Source organism: Ranitomeya variabilis, chromosome 4 (assembly GCF_051348905.1).
Source record: "Ranitomeya variabilis isolate aRanVar5 chromosome 4, aRanVar5.hap1, whole genome shotgun sequence".
Taxonomy (NCBI): domain Eukaryota; kingdom Metazoa; phylum Chordata; class Amphibia; order Anura; family Dendrobatidae; genus Ranitomeya; species Ranitomeya variabilis.
In genome coordinates, this window is record NC_135235.1 from 315,838,239 (window position 1) to 315,855,377 (window position 17,139).

Sequence of the window (17,139 nt, forward strand, 5' to 3'; positions counted from 1 at the left end):
CTTTGACTGGTTTTTGCAGCATGATTTCTATTTCAAACTCCTGCTATTTTGTTGTACATATTTAATAACTTTCATTAACTCTTTGTGAATGAGTAGAAAAAAACAGCAATTTTGACAGAGATTTTTTTACATTTTCAATTTGACTCCATTCATCAGGTTCATTCAAACCCTGTGTTTGTGAGACAGGTGATGGTTGCACATAAAAGACAATGTGCATGCATAATGTTACATCAAGTTTTATTTGTTATTAAATGCAAATAATTGGAGCAAAAAAGGAGACAACAATTTAGAGAAAATATTTTAATGATTGTTAACTTTCAATGTGAAAACATTTGTCCCAAAATGTGCTGAAACTTAGATGTCAGTATCGCATGTGCATTTCAGACTTTAAAACTATGATTACCTACTTTTTAAGCTTTTGTTTATTAAGTATTTTTATGGTCTATTGATCAATGAGGTAATCAAATATGAAATTAGACTTACCGGCAATTCAGTTTATAGAAATCTCCCAGAACAGCCCCATAGGATGTGGAGTCTCCGCCCTAATAGGGAAAGAGAACACAAAGAGTTGAAATAGTACCGCCCCATTGACCGCCCGCAGTATTTTTATAGAGCCAAGACAGCTAACATATGCACATAAAAACTATTTCACGGTCCTAGAGTTCCGTTTATAGACGACAATTTCAGATTCACCCCAAAGACTCCCAGGTAGTGGTAACTTTGGGATCAGGTTTTTTAAGGCCCATTGCTAAGTTTGGTTTGATCCCCATCTAATCAATAATTGACTGAGAATCTGTATAGTTTCATGAAAAGGTATGTCAGAAGTGGGATTTGAACCCACGCCTCCAAGAGAGACTGCGACCTAAACGCAGCGCCTTAGACCGCTCGGCCATCCTGACTTCTTGTGGATTCTGTGCCTTAACTCTTTCCAAGTTAGTCAGCAGAAATATGACCAGTAATTGTCATTGAAAATTATTTTAAAATATTTAATATTACAGTTTTTATTTCAATACATTTGTTTAAACTATTAGTTATCAAGCCTATTTTGAGCTAAATGGCCAAGCCCCATTTTAAAAAAATATGACTTTTATCACTGTATGCAGTAATAACTCTGGAATGCTTCTACATATCCCCGTAATTCTGAAAGTGTTTTTTGTGACACATTGTACTTTACATTAACTGTAAATTTAGGTCAATATATTTTTAGTTTTTTTCTGTGAAAATATCTAAAGTTTGTTTAAAATTTTGAAATATTAGTCATTTTTATTCTTTGACTGCTTATATCCTTAAACCAACTTGTCGCACCACACAAAAATGTAAATAAATAGCATTTTTCATATGTGTACTTTTTGTCAGCATTCACTTTCAAACCTCCTTTTATTTTGTTAGGATGTTAGAAATGTTAGATTTCTCACAAAATGCGGTGATGCACTATATTTCTTCAGAATCTACTGTTTGGTCACACAGCAGGGCTTTGAAAATAAGAGCGCTATTTGGATTTTGGAATGCAGATTTTGCAAGAATAGTTTGCAGGTAAAATTTGCAGAGTACCAAAACAGCAGAAACCCCCCCAAAGTGACCCCATTTTAGAAATTACTTTGAACCCACGCTTCCAAGAGAGACTGCGACCTGAACGCAGCGCCTTAGACCGCTCGGCCATCCTGACTTCTTGTGGATTCCGTGCCTTAACTCTTTCCAAGTTAGTCAGCAGAAATATGACCAGTAATTGTCTTTGAAAATTATTTTAAAATATTTAATATTACAGTTTTTATTTCAATACATTTGTTTAAACTATTAGTTATCAAGCCTATTTTGAGCTAAATGGCCAAGCCCCATTTTAAAAAAATATGACTTTTATCACTGTATGCAGTAATAACTCTGGAATGCTTCTACATATCCCCGTAATTCTGAAAGTGTTTTTTGTGACACATTGTACTTTACATTAACTGTAAATTTAGGTCAATATATTTTTAGTTTTTTTCTGTGCAAATATCTAAAGTTTGTTTAAAATTTTGAAATATTAGTCATTTTTATTCTTTGACTGCTTATATCCTTAAACCAACTTGTCACACCACACAAAAATGTAAATAAATAGCATTTTTCATACGTGTACTTTTTGTCAGCATTCACTTTCAAACCTCCTTTTATTTTGTTAGGATGTTAGAAATGTTAGATTTCTCACAAAATGCGGTGATGCACCATATTTCTTCAGAATCTACTGTTTGGCCACACAGCAGGGCTTTGAAAATAAGAGCGCTATTTGGATTTTGGAATGCAGATTTTGCAAGAATAGTTTGCAAGTAAAATTTGCAGAGTACCAAAAGTACCAAAACAGCAGAAACCCCCCCAAAGTGACCCCATTTTAGAAATTACTTCTCACAATGAATTCATATACACCACAGCATTTCATAGTCAAACATACATGGTTGAAATCATTCAGCTAGTGTCTGATACATGCTTTCTTTATCAGCTATCAGGTTCCCTTTAAATCCTCTTACAGCTAAGTGAAATGGAAATAAACAAAACAGATGAAAAATTACAAAAAAATAATAATTTGCTCAAATGGAAAAGTTCCCATTTCTCATCTTTTTAACATTTTATTTTCTGTAGATAGTTAAGATTTTTAGGCCTTTTACATTTTCTTTAAATAATCAGTCCACGTGCTTTGTTTATTTTCTCCTTAAAATGTAAAGAATCAAGAAAAATGATGTTGCCGAAACCCAGGATCAAACCAGGGACCTTTAGTCTAACGCTCTCCCATCTGAGCTATTTTGGCCAAACACAAACAACTTTAGGAGTGCTAGACACTTGGCAAATGTCAAGCGAAACTCCTGAAAGTAGATATTTTTATTTTTGCTTTGACTGTTTTTTGCAGCATGATTTCTATTTGAAACTCCTGCTATTTTGTTGTACATATTTAATAACTTTCATTAACTCTTTGTGAATGAGTGGAAAAAAACAGCAATTTTGACAGAGATTTTTTTACATTTTCAATTTGACTCCATTCATCAGGTTCATTCAAACCCTGTGTTTGTGAGACAGGTGATGGTTGCACATAAAAGACAATGTGCATGCATAATGTTACATCAAGTTTTATTTGTTATTAAATGCAAATAATTGGAGCAAAAAAGGAGACAACAATTTAGAGAAAATATTTTAATGATTGTTAACTTTCAATGTGAAAACATTTGTCCCAAAATGTGCTGAAACTTAGATGTCAGTATCGCATGTGCATTTCAGACTTTAAAACTATGATTACCTACTTTTTAAGCTTTTGTTTATTAAGTATTTTTATGGTCTATTGATGAATGAGGTAATCAAATATGAAATTAGACTTACCGGCAATTCAGTTTATAGAAATCTCCCAGAACAGCCCCATAGGATGTGGAGTCTCCGCCCTAATAGGGAAAGAGAACACAAAGAGTTGAAATAGTCCCGCCCCATTGACCGCCTGCAGTATTTTTATAGTGCCAAGACAGCTAACATATGCACATAAAAACTATTTTACGGTCCTAGAGTTCCGTTTATAGACGACAATTTCAGATTCACCCCAAAGACTCCCAGGTAGTGGTAACTTTGGGATCAGGTTTTTTAAGGCCCATTGCTAAGTTTGGTTTGATCCCCATCTAATCAATAATTGACTGAGAATCTGTATAGTTTCATGAAAAGGTGATGTCAGAAGTGGGATTTGAACCCACACATCCAAGAGAGACTGCGACCTGAACGCAGCGCCTTAGACCACTCGGCAATCCTGACTTCTTGTGGATTCTGTGTCTTAACTCTTTCCAAGTTAGTCAGAAGAAATATGACCAGTAATTGTCATTGAAAATTATTTTAAAATATTTAATATTACAGTTTTTATTTCAATACATTTGTTTAAACTATTAGTTATCAAGCCTATTTTGAGCTAAATGGCCAAGCCCCATTTTAAAAAAATATGACTTTTATCACTGTATGCAGTAATAACTCTGGAATGCTTCTACATATCCCCGAAAATTATTTTAAAATATTTAATATTACAGTTTTTATTTCAATACATTTGTTTAAACTATTAGTTATCAAGCCTATTTTGAGCTAAATGGCCAAGCCCCATTTTAAAAAAATATGACTTTTATCACTGTATGCAGTAATAACTCTGGAATGCTTCTACATATCCCCGTAATTCTGAAAGTGTTTTTTGTGACACATTGTACTTTACATTAACTGTAAATTTAGGTCAATATATTTTTAGTTTTTTTCTGTGAAAATATCTAAAGTTTGTTTAAAATTTTGAAATATTAGTCATTTTTATTCTTTGACTGCTTATATCCTTAAACCAACTTGTCGCACCACACAAAAATGTAAATAAATAGCATTTTTCATATGTGTACTTTTTGTCAGCATTCACTTTCAAACCTCCTTTTATTTTGTTAGGGTGTTAGAAATGTTAGATTTCTCACAAAATGCGGTGATGCACCATATTTCTTCAGAATCTACTGTTTGGCCACACAGCAGGGCTTTGAAAATAAGAGCGCTATTTGGATTTTGGAATGCAGATTTTGCAAGAATAGTTTGCAAATAAAATTTGCAAAGTACCAAAACAGCAGAAACCCCCCCAAAGTGACCCCATTTTAGAAATTACTTTGAACCCACGCCTCCAAGAGAGACTGCGACCTGAACACAGCGCCTTAGACCGCTCGGCCATCCTGACTTCTTGTGGATTCCATGCCTTAACTCTTTCCAAGTTAGTCAGCAGAAATATGACCAGTAATTGTCATTGAAAATTATTTTAAAATATTTAATATTACAGTTTTTATTTCAATACATTTGTTTAAACTATTAGTTATCAAGCCTAGTTTGAGCTAAATGGCCAAGCCCCATTTTAAAAAAATATGACTTTTATCACTGTATGCAGTAATAACTCTGGAATGCTTCTACATATCCCCGTAATTCTGAAAGTGTTTTTTGTGACACATTGTACTTTACATTAACTGTAAATTTAGGTCAATATATTTTTAGTTTTTTTCTGTGAAAATATCTAAAGTTTGTTTAAAATTTTGAAATATTAGTCATTTTTATTCTTTGACTGCTTATATCCTTAAACCAACTTGTCGCACCACACAAAAATGTAAATAAATAGCATTTTTCATATGTGTACTTTTTGTCAGCATTCACTTTCAAACCTCCTTTTATTTTGTTAGGATGTTAGAAATGTTAGATTTCTCACAAAATGCGGTGATGCACCATATTTCTTCAGAATCTACTGTTTGGCCACACAGCAGGGCTTTGAAAATAAGAGCGCTATTTGGATTTTGGAATGCAGATTTTGCAAGAATAGTTTGCAGGTAAAATTTGCAGAGTACCAAAAGTACCAAAACAGCAGAAACCCCCCCCAAAGTGACCCCATTTTAGAAATTACTTCTCACAATGAATTCATATACACCACAGCATTTCATAGTCAAACATACATGGTTGAAATCATTCAGCTAGTGTCTGATACATGCTTTCTTTATCAGCTATCAGGTTCCCTTTAAATCCTCTTACAGCTAAGTGAAATGGAAATAAACAAAACAGAGGAAAAATTACAAAAAAATAATAATTTGCTCAAATGGAAAAGTTCCCATTTCTCATCTTTTTAACATTTTATTTTCTGTAGATAGTTAAGATTTTTAGGCCTTTTACATTTTCTTTAAATAATCAGTCCACGTGCTTTGTTTATTTTCTCCTTAAAATGTAAAGAATCAAGAAAAATGATGTTGCCGAAACCCGGGATCGAACCTGTGACCTTTAGATCTTCAATCTAACGCTCTCCCATCGGAGCAATTTCGGCCAAACACAAACAACTTTAGGAGTGCTAGACACTTGGCAAATGTCAAGCGAAACCCCTGAAAGTAGATATTTTTATTTTTGCTTTGACTGGTTTTTGCAGCATGATTTCTATTTCAAACTCCTGCTATTTTGTTGTACATATTTAATAACTTTCATTAACTCTTTGTGAATGAGTAGAAAAAAACAGCAATTTTGACAGAGATTTTTTTACATTTTCAATTTGACTCCATTCATCAGGTTCATTCAAACCCTGTGTTTGTGAGACAGGTGATGGTTGCACATAAAAGACAATGTGCATGCATAATGTTACATCAAGTTTTATTTGTTATTAAATGCAAATAATTGGAGCAAAAAAGGAGACAACAATTTAGAGAAAATATTTTAATGATTGTTAACTTTCAATGTGAAAACATTTGTCCCAAAATGTGCTGAAACTTAGATGTCAGTATCGCATGTGCATTTCAGACTTTAAAACTATGATTACCTACTTTTTAAGCTTTTGTTTATTAAGTATTTTTATGGTCTATTGATCAATGAGGTAATCAAATATGAAATTAGACTTACCGGCAATTCAGTTTATAGAAATCTCCCAGAACAGCCCCATAGGATGTGGAGTCTCCGCCCTAATAGGGAAAGAGAACACAAAGAGTTGAAATAGTACCGCCCCATTGACCGCCCGCAGTATTTTTATAGAGCCAAGACAGCTAACATATGCACATAAAAACTATTTCACGGTCCTAGAGTTCCGTTTATAGACGACAATTTCAGATTCACCCCAAAGACTCCCAGGTAGTGGTAACTTTGGGATCAGGTTTTTTAAGGCCCATTGCTAAGTTTGGTTTGATCCCCATCTAATCAATAATTGACTGAGAATCTGTATAGTTTCATGAAAAGGTATGTCAGAAGTGGGATTTGAACCCACGCCTCCAAGAGAGACTGCGACCTAAACGCAGCGCCTTAGACCGCTCGGCCATCCTGACTTCTTGTGGATTCTGTGCCTTAACTCTTTCCAAGTTAGTCAGCAGAAATATGACCAGTAATTGTCATTGAAAATTATTTTCAAATATTTAATATTACAGTTTTTATTTCAATACATTTGTTTAAACTATTAGTTATCAAGCCTATTTTGAGCTAAATGGCCAAGCCCCATTTTAAAAAAATATGACTTTTATCACTGTATGCAGTAATAACTCTGGAATGCTTCTACATATCCCCGTAATTCTGAAAGTGTTTTTTGTGACACATTGTACTTTACATTAACTGTAAATTTAGGTCAATATATTTTTAGTTTTTTTCTGTGAAAATATCTAAAGTTTGTTTAAAATTTTGAAATATTAGTCATTTTTATTCTTTGACTGCTTATATCCTTAAACCAACTTGTCGCACCACACAAAAATGTAAATAAATAGCATTTTTCATATGTGTACTTTTTGTCAGCATTCACTTTCAAACCTCCTTTTATTTTGTTAGGATGTTAGAAATGTTAGATTTCTCACAAAATGCGGTGATGCACTATATTTCTTCAGAATCTACTGTTTGGTCACACAGCAGGGCTTTGAAAATAAGAGCGCTATTTGGATTTTGGAATGCAGATTTTGCAAGAATAGTTTGCAGGTAAAATTTGCAGAGTACCAAAACAGCAGAAACCCCCCCAAAGTGACCCCATTTTAGAAATTACTTTGAACCCACGCTTCCAAGAGAGACTGCGACCTGAACGCAGCGCCTTAGACCGCTCGGCCATCCTGACTTCTTGTGGATTCCGTGCCTTAACTCTTTCCAAGTTAGTCAGCAGAAATATGACCAGTAATTGTCTTTGAAAATTATTTTAAAATATTTAATATTACAGTTTTTATTTCAATACATTTGTTTAAACTATTAGTTATCAAGCCTATTTTGAGCTAAATGGCCAAGCCCCATTTTAAAAAAATATGACTTTTATCACTGTATGCAGTAATAACTCTGGAATGCTTCTACATATCCCCGTAATTCTGAAAGTGTTTTTTGTGACACATTGTACTTTACATTAACTGTAAATTTAGGTCAATATATTTTTAGTTTTTTTCTGTGCAAATATCTAAAGTTTGTTTAAAATTTTGAAATATTAGTCATTTTTATTCTTTGACTGCTTATATCCTTAAACCAACTTGTCACACCACACAAAAATGTAAATAAATAGCATTTTTCATACGTGTACTTTTTGTCAGCATTCACTTTCAAACCTCCTTTTATTTTGTTAGGATGTTAGAAATGTTAGATTTCTCACAAAATGCGGTGATGCACCATATTTCTTCAGAATCTACTGTTTGGCCACACAGCAGGGCTTTGAAAATAAGAGCGCTATTTGGATTTTGGAATGCAGATTTTGCAAGAATAGTTTGCAAGTAAAATTTGCAGAGTACCAAAAGTACCAAAACAGCAGAAACCCCCCCAAAGTGACCCCATTTTAGAAATTACTTCTCACAATGAATTCATATACACCACAGCATTTCATAGTCAAACATACATGGTTGAAATCATTCAGCTAGTGTCTGATACATGCTTTCTTTATCAGCTATCAGGTTCCCTTTAAATCCTCTTACAGCTAAGTGAAATGGAAATAAACAAAACAGATGAAAAATTACAAAAAAATAATAATTTGCTCAAATGGAAAAGTTCCCATTTCTCATCTTTTTAACATTTTATTTTCTGTAGATAGTTAAGATTTTTAGGCCTTTTACATTTTCTTTAAATAATCAGTCCACGTGCTTTGTTTATTTTCTCCTTAAAATGTAAAGAATCAAGAAAAATGATGTTGCCGAAACCCAGGATCAAACCAGGGACCTTTAGTCTAACGCTCTCCCATCTGAGCTATTTTGGCCAAACACAAACAACTTTAGGAGTGCTAGACACTTGGCAAATGTCAAGCGAAACTCCTGAAAGTAGATATTTTTATTTTTGCTTTGACTGTTTTTTGCAGCATGATTTCTATTTGAAACTCCTGCTATTTTGTTGTACATATTTAATAACTTTCATTAACTCTTTGTGAATGAGTGGAAAAAAACAGCAATTTTGACAGAGATTTTTTTACATTTTCAATTTGACTCCATTCATCAGGTTCATTCAAACCCTGTGTTTGTGAGACAGGTGATGGTTGCACATAAAAGACAATGTGCATGCATAATGTTACATCAAGTTTTATTTGTTATTAAATGCAAATAATTGGAGCAAAAAAGGAGACAACAATTTAGAGAAAATATTTTAATGATTGTTAACTTTCAATGTGAAAACATTTGTCCCAAAATGTGCTGAAACTTAGATGTCAGTATCGCATGTGCATTTCAGACTTTAAAACTATGATTACCTACTTTTTAAGCTTTTGTTTATTAAGTATTTTTATGGTCTATTGATGAATGAGGTAATCAAATATGAAATTAGACTTACCGGCAATTCAGTTTATAGAAATCTCCCAGAACAGCCCCATAGGATGTGGAGTCTCCGCCCTAATAGGGAAAGAGAACACAAAGAGTTGAAATAGTCCCGCCCCATTGACCGCCTGCAGTATTTTTATAGTGCCAAGACAGCTAACATATGCACATAAAAACTATTTTACGGTCCTAGAGTTCCGTTTATAGACGACAATTTCAGATTCACCCCAAAGACTCCCAGGTAGTGGTAACTTTGGGATCAGGTTTTTTAAGGCCCATTGCTAAGTTTGGTTTGATCCCCATCTAATCAATAATTGACTGAGAATCTGTATAGTTTCATGAAAAGGTGATGTCAGAAGTGGGATTTGAACCCACACATCCAAGAGAGACTGCGACCTGAACGCAGCGCCTTAGACCACTCGGCAATCCTGACTTCTTGTGGATTCTGTGTCTTAACTCTTTCCAAGTTAGTCAGAAGAAATATGACCAGTAATTGTCATTGAAAATTATTTTAAAATATTTAATATTACAGTTTTTATTTCAATACATTTGTTTAAACTATTAGTTATCAAGCCTATTTTGAGCTAAATGGCCAAGCCCCATTTTAAAAAAATATGACTTTTATCACTGTATGCAGTAATAACTCTGGAATGCTTCTACATATCCCCGAAAATTATTTTAAAATATTTAATATTACAGTTTTTATTTCAATACATTTGTTTAAACTATTAGTTATCAAGCCTATTTTGAGCTAAATGGCCAAGCCCCATTTTAAAAAAATATGACTTTTATCACTGTATGCAGTAATAACTCTGGAATGCTTCTACATATCCCCGTAATTCTGAAAGTGTTTTTTGTGACACATTGTACTTTACATTAACTGTAAATTTAGGTCAATATATTTTTAGTTTTTTTCTGTGAAAATATCTAAAGTTTGTTTAAAATTTTGAAATATTAGTCATTTTTATTCTTTGACTGCTTATATCCTTAAACCAACTTGTCGCACCACACAAAAATGTAAATAAATAGCATTTTTCATATGTGTACTTTTTGTCAGCATTCACTTTCAAACCTCCTTTTATTTTGTTAGGGTGTTAGAAATGTTAGATTTCTCACAAAATGCGGTGATGCACCATATTTCTTCAGAATCTACTGTTTGGCCACACAGCAGGGCTTTGAAAATAAGAGCGCTATTTGGATTTTGGAATGCAGATTTTGCAAGAATAGTTTGCAAATAAAATTTGCAAAGTACCAAAACAGCAGAAACCCCCCCAAAGTGACCCCATTTTAGAAATTACTTTGAACCCACGCCTCCAAGAGAGACTGCGACCTGAACACAGCGCCTTAGACCGCTCGGCCATCCTGACTTCTTGTGGATTCCATGCCTTAACTCTTTCCAAGTTAGTCAGCAGAAATATGACCAGTAATTGTCATTGAAAATTATTTTAAAATATTTAATATTACAGTTTTTATTTCAATACATTTGTTTAAACTATTAGTTATCAAGCCTAGTTTGAGCTAAATGGCCAAGCCCCATTTTAAAAAAATATGACTTTTATCACTGTATGCAGTAATAACTCTGGAATGCTTCTACATATCCCCGTAATTCTGAAAGTGTTTTTTGTGACACATTGTACTTTACATTAACTGTAAATTTAGGTCAATATATTTTTAGTTTTTTTCTGTGAAAATATCTAAAGTTTGTTTAAAATTTTGAAATATTAGTCATTTTTATTCTTTGACTGCTTATATCCTTAAACCAACTTGTCGCACCACACAAAAATGTAAATAAATAGCATTTTTCATATGTGTACTTTTTGTCAGCATTCACTTTCAAACCTCCTTTTATTTTGTTAGGATGTTAGAAATGTTAGATTTCTCACAAAATGCGGTGATGCACCATATTTCTTCAGAATCTACTGTTTGGCCACACAGCAGGGCTTTGAAAATAAGAGCGCTATTTGGATTTTGGAATGCAGATTTTGCAAGAATAGTTTGCAGGTAAAATTTGCAGAGTACCAAAAGTACCAAAACAGCAGAAACCCCCCCCAAAGTGACCCCATTTTAGAAATTACTTCTCACAATGAATTCATATACACCACAGCATTTCATAGTCAAACATACATGGTTGAAATCATTCAGCTAGTGTCTGATACATGCTTTCTTTATCAGCTATCAGGTTCCCTTTAAATCCTCTTACAGCTAAGTGAAATGGAAATAAACAAAACAGAGGAAAAATTACAAAAAAATAATAATTTGCTCAAATGGAAAAGTTCCCATTTCTCATCTTTTTAACATTTTATTTTCTGTAGATAGTTAAGATTTTTAGGCCTTTTACATTTTCTTTAAATAATCAGTCCACGTGCTTTGTTTATTTTCTCCTTAAAATGTAAAGAATCAAGAAAAATGATGTTGCCGAAACCCGGGATCGAACCTGTGACCTTTAGATCTTCAATCTAACGCTCTCCCATCGGAGCAATTTCGGCCAAACACAAACAACTTTAGGAGTGCTAGACACTTGGCAAATGTCAAGCGAAACCCCTGAAAGTAGATATTTTTATTTTTGCTTTGACTGGTTTTTGCAGCATGATTTCTATTTCAAACTCCTGCTATTTTGTTGTACATATTTAATAACTTTCATTAACTCTTTGTGAATGAGTAGAAAAAAACAGCAATTTTGACAGAGATTTTTTTACATTTTCAATTTGACTCCATTCATCAGGTTCATTCAAACCCTGTGTTTGTGAGACAGGTGATGGTTGCACATAAAAGACAATGTGCATGCATAATGTTACATCAAGTTTTATTTGTTATTAAATGCAAATAATTGGAGCAAAAAAGGAGACAACAATTTAGAGAAAATATTTTAATGATTGTTAACTTTCAATGTGAAAACATTTGTCCCAAAATGTGCTGAAACTTAGATGTCAGTATCGCATGTGCATTTCAGACTTTAAAACTATGATTACCTACTTTTTAAGCTTTTGTTTATTAAGTATTTTTATGGTCTATTGATCAATGAGGTAATCAAATATGAAATTAGACTTACCGGCAATTCAGTTTATAGAAATCTCCCAGAACAGCCCCATAGGATGTGGAGTCTCCGCCCTAATAGGGAAAGAGAACACAAAGAGTTGAAATAGTACCGCCCCATTGACCGCCCGCAGTATTTTTATAGAGCCAAGACAGCTAACATATGCACATAAAAACTATTTCACGGTCCTAGAGTTCCGTTTATAGACGACAATTTCAGATTCACCCCAAAGACTCCCAGGTAGTGGTAACTTTGGGATCAGGTTTTTTAAGGCCCATTGCTAAGTTTGGTTTGATCCCCATCTAATCAATAATTGACTGAGAATCTGTATAGTTTCATGAAAAGGTATGTCAGAACTGGGATTTGAACCCACGCCTCCAAGAGAGACTGCGACCTGAACGCAGCGCCTTACACCGCTCGGCCATCCTGACTTCTTGTGGATTCTGTGCCTTAACTCTTTCCAAGTTAGTCAGCAGAAATATGACCAGTAATTGTCATTGAAAATTATTTTCAAATATTTAATATTACAGTTATTATTTCAATACATTTGTTTAAACTATTAGTTATCAAGCCTATTTTGAGCTAAATGGCCAAGCCCCATTTTAAAAAAATATGACTTTTATCACTGTATGCAGTAATAACTCTGGAATGCTTCTACATATCCCCGTAATTCTGAAAGTTTTTTTTGTGACACATTGTACTTTACATTAACTGTAAATTTAGGTCAATATATTTTTAGTTTTTTTCTGTGAAAATATCTAAAGTTTGTTTAAAATTTTGAAATATTAGTCATTTTTATTCGACTGCTTATATCCTTAAACCAACTTGTCGCACCGCACAAAAATGTAAATAAATAGCATTTTTCATATGTGTACTTTTTGTCAGCATTCACTTTCAAACCTCCTTTTATTTTGTTAGGATGTTAGAAATGTTAGATTTCTCACAAAATGCGGTGATGCACCATATTTCTTCAGAATCTACTGTTTGGCCACACAGCAGGACTTTGAAAATAAGAGCGCTATTTGGATTTTGGAATGCAGATTTTGCAAGAATAGTTTGCAGGTAAAATTTGCAGAGTACCAAAAGTACCAAAACAGCAGAAACCCCCCCAAAGTGACCCCATTTTAGAAATTACTTCTCACAATGAATTCATATACACCACAGCATTTCATAGTCAAATATACATGGTTGAAATCATTCAGCTAGTGTCTGATACATGCTTTCTTTATCAGCTATCAGGTTCCCTTTAAATCCTCTTACAGCTAAGTGAAATGTAAATAAACAAAACAGAGGAAAAATTACAAAAAAATAATAATTTGCTCAAATGGAAAAGTTCCCATCCAATGGGGCAGCGGATGCGTTGAAAAAACAGCATCCGCTGCACCCGTTGTGCGGCGCTTACAACGCTAGCGTCTGTACGTCGGCCCGACACACTGCGATGGGCCGAGTACGACGCTAGTGTGAAAGTAGCCTTAGGCTTCTTTCACACTTGCGTCGGTACGGGGCGGTCGCAATGCGTCGGCCCGATGTACCGACGCACGTTGTGAAAATTGTGCACAACGTGGGCAGCGGATGCAGTTTTTCAACGCATCCGCTGCCCAGTCTATGTCCTGGGGAAGAGGGGGCAGAGTTACGGCCATGCATGCGCGGAAATGGCTGACGCGACGTACAAAAAAAAGGTTACATTGAACTTTTTTTGTGACGACGGGGGATAAAGTTAAGGTTAGGGTTGGGGCTAAAGTTAGGGTTGGGGCTAAAGTTAGGGTTATAGTTGGGATTAGGATTAGGGTTTGGATTAGGGTTGGGATTAGTGTTACGTTTGGGATTAGGGTTGGGATTAGGGTTAGGGTTGGGATTAGGGTTAGGGGTGTGTTGGATTTAGGGTTTTGATTAGGGTTATGGTTAGGGTTGAGATTAGGGCTGTTTTGGGGTTAGGGTTGTGATTATCGTTAGGGTTGTGATTAGGATTATGGATCGGGTTGAGATTAGGGTTAGGGGTGTGTTGGGGTTAGGGTTGGAGTTAGAATTGGGGGGTTTCCACTGTTTAGGTACATCAGGGGGTGTCTAAACACGACAGCCAATTTTGCGCTAAAAAAGTCAAATGGTACTCCCTCCCTTCTGAGCTCTGCCGTGCGCCCAAACAGTGGTTTACCCCCACATATGGGGTACCAGCATACTCAGGACAAATTGGACAACAACTTTTGGGGTCAAATTTCTCTTGTTACCCTTGTAAAAATAAAAATTTGGGGGCTAAAAAAATCTTTTTTGTGGGAAAAAAAATATTTTTTATTTTCACTACTCTGCATTATAAACTTCTGTGAAGCACTTGGGCATTCAAAGTTCTCACCACATATCTAGATAAGTTCCTTGGGGGGTCTATTTTCCAAAATGGGGTCACTTGTTGGGGGTTTCTACTGTTTAGGTACATTAGGGGTCTGCAAACGCAACATAACGCCCGCAGACAATTCTATCAAAGTCTGCATTCCAAAATGGCACTCCTTCCCTTCCGAGCTCTGCCGTGCGTCCAAACAGTGGTTTACCCCCACATATGGGGTACCAGCATACTCAGGACAAATTGGACAACAACTTTTGGGGTCCAATTTCTCTTGTTACCCTTGTGAAAATAAAAATTTGGGGGCTAAAAAAATCTTTTTTGTGGGAAAAAAAATATTTTTTATTTTCACTACTCTGCATTATAAACTTCTGTGAAGCACTTGGGCATTCAAAGTTCTCACCACATATCTAGATAAGTTCCTTGGGGGGTCTATTTTCCAAAATGGGGTCACTTGTTGGGGGTTTCTACTGTTTAGGTACATTAGGGGTCTGCAAATGCAACATAACGCCCGCAGACAATTCTATCAAAGTCTGCATTCCAAAATGGCGCTCCTTCCCTTCCGAGCTCTGCCGTGCACCCAAACAGTGGTTTACCCCCACATATGGGGTACCAGCATACTCAGGACAAATTGGACAACATCTTTTGGGGTCCAATTTCTCTTGTTACCCTTGTGAAAATAAAAACTTGGGGGCTAAAAAATCTTTATTGTTAAAAAATATATATTTTTTATTTTCACGACTCTGCATTATAAACTTCTGTGATGCACTTGGGCATTCAAAGTTCTCACTACACATCTAGATAAGTTCCATGGGGGGTCTAGTTTCCAAAATGGGGTCACTTTTGGGGGGTTTCTACTGTTTAGGCACATCAGGGGCTCTCCAAACGCGACATAGCATCCGATCTCAATTCCAGTCAATTTTGCATTGAAAAGTCAAATGGCGCTCCTTTGCTTCCGAGCTCAGCCATGCGCCCAAACAGTGGTTTACCCCCACATATCGGGTGTCGGCGTACTCAAGACAAATTGTACAACAGCTTCTGGGGTCCATTTTCTCCTGTTACCCTTGGTAAAATAAAAATTTGAAGGCAAAAAGATCATTTTTGTAGAAAAAATGCGATTTTTTTATTTTCACGGCTCTACGTTATAAACTTCTGTGAAGCACCTGGGGGTTTAAAGTGCTCACCACACATCTAGATAAGTTCCTTAAGGGGTCTAGTTTCCAAAATGGTGTCATATGTGGGGGGTCTCTACTGTTTAGGCACATCAGCGGCTCTCCAAACGTGACATGGCGTCCGATCTCAATTCCAGCCAATTCTACATTGAAAAAGTAAAATGACACTCCTTCTCTTCCAAGCTCTGCGGTGCGCCCAAACAGTGGTTTACCCCCATATATGGGGTATCGACGTACTCAGAGGAAATTGCACAACAACTTTTGTGGTCTAATTTCTCCTGTTACCCTTGTGAAAATAAAAATTTTGGGGCAAAAAGATCATTTTTGTAGAAAAAATGAGATTTTTTATTTTCACGGCTCTACGTTATAAACTTCTGTGAAGCACTTGGGGGTTCAAAGTGCTCACCACACATCTAGATAAGTTCCTTGGGGGGTCTAGTTTCCAAAATGGTATCACTTGTGGGGGGTTTCCACTGTTTAGGCACATCAGGGACTCTCCAAACGCGACATGGCATCCGATCTCAATTCCAGCCAATTCTGCATTGAAAAAGTCAAACGGTGCTCCTTCACTTCCAAGCTCTGCGGTGCGCCCAAACAGTGGTTTACCTCCACATATGGGGTATCGACGTACTCAGGAGAAATTGCACAACAACTTTTGTGGTCTAATTTCTCCTGTTACCCTTGTGAAAATAAGAATTTGTGGGCGAAAAAACCATTTTTGTGAAAACAAATGCGATTTTTTATTTTCACGGCTCTACGTTATAAACTTTTGTGAAGCACTTGGGGGTTCAAAGTGCTCACCACACATCTAGATAAGTTCCTTGGGGGGTCTAGTTTCCAAAATGGTGTCACTTGTGGGGGGTTTCCACTGTTTAGGCACATTAGGGGCTCTCCAAACGCGACATGGCGTCCGATCTCTATTCCAGCCAATTCTGCATTGAAACAGTCAAACGGTGCTCCTTCACTTCCAAGCTCTGCGGTGCGCCCAAACAGTGGTTTACCTCCACATATGGGGTATCGGCGTACTCAGGAAAAATTGCACAACAAAATTTGTGGTTAAATTTCTGTTTTTACACTTGTGAAAATTAAAACAAATGGTTCTGAAGTAAAATGTTTGCAAAAAAAAGTTAAATGTTCATTTTTTTCTTCCACATTGTTTTAGTTCCTGTGAAGTACGTAAAGGGTTAATAAACTTCTTGAATGTGGTTTTGAGCAGCTTGAGGGGTGCAGTTTTTAGAATGGTGTCACACTTGGTTATTTTCTATCATATAGACCCCTCAAAATCACTTCAAAGGTGATGTGGTCCCTAAAAAAAACATGGTGTTGTAAAAATGAGAAATTGCTGGTCAACTTTTAACCCTTATAACTCCCTAACAAAAAAAAAATTGT

General features: G+C 35.5%; 1 non-coding gene across 1 annotated transcript; it reads right to left on the reverse strand.

Annotated features, from left to right (window-relative positions):
- Positions 1 to 12,594: 12,594 nt before the first annotated feature.
- On the reverse strand, positions 12,595 to 12,677 carry TRNAL-CAG (transfer RNA leucine (anticodon CAG)). The gene has a single exon. It is a non-coding gene; the product is annotated as a tRNA-Leu (tRNA).
- Between the last annotated feature and the right edge of the window lie 4,462 nt (positions 12,678 to 17,139).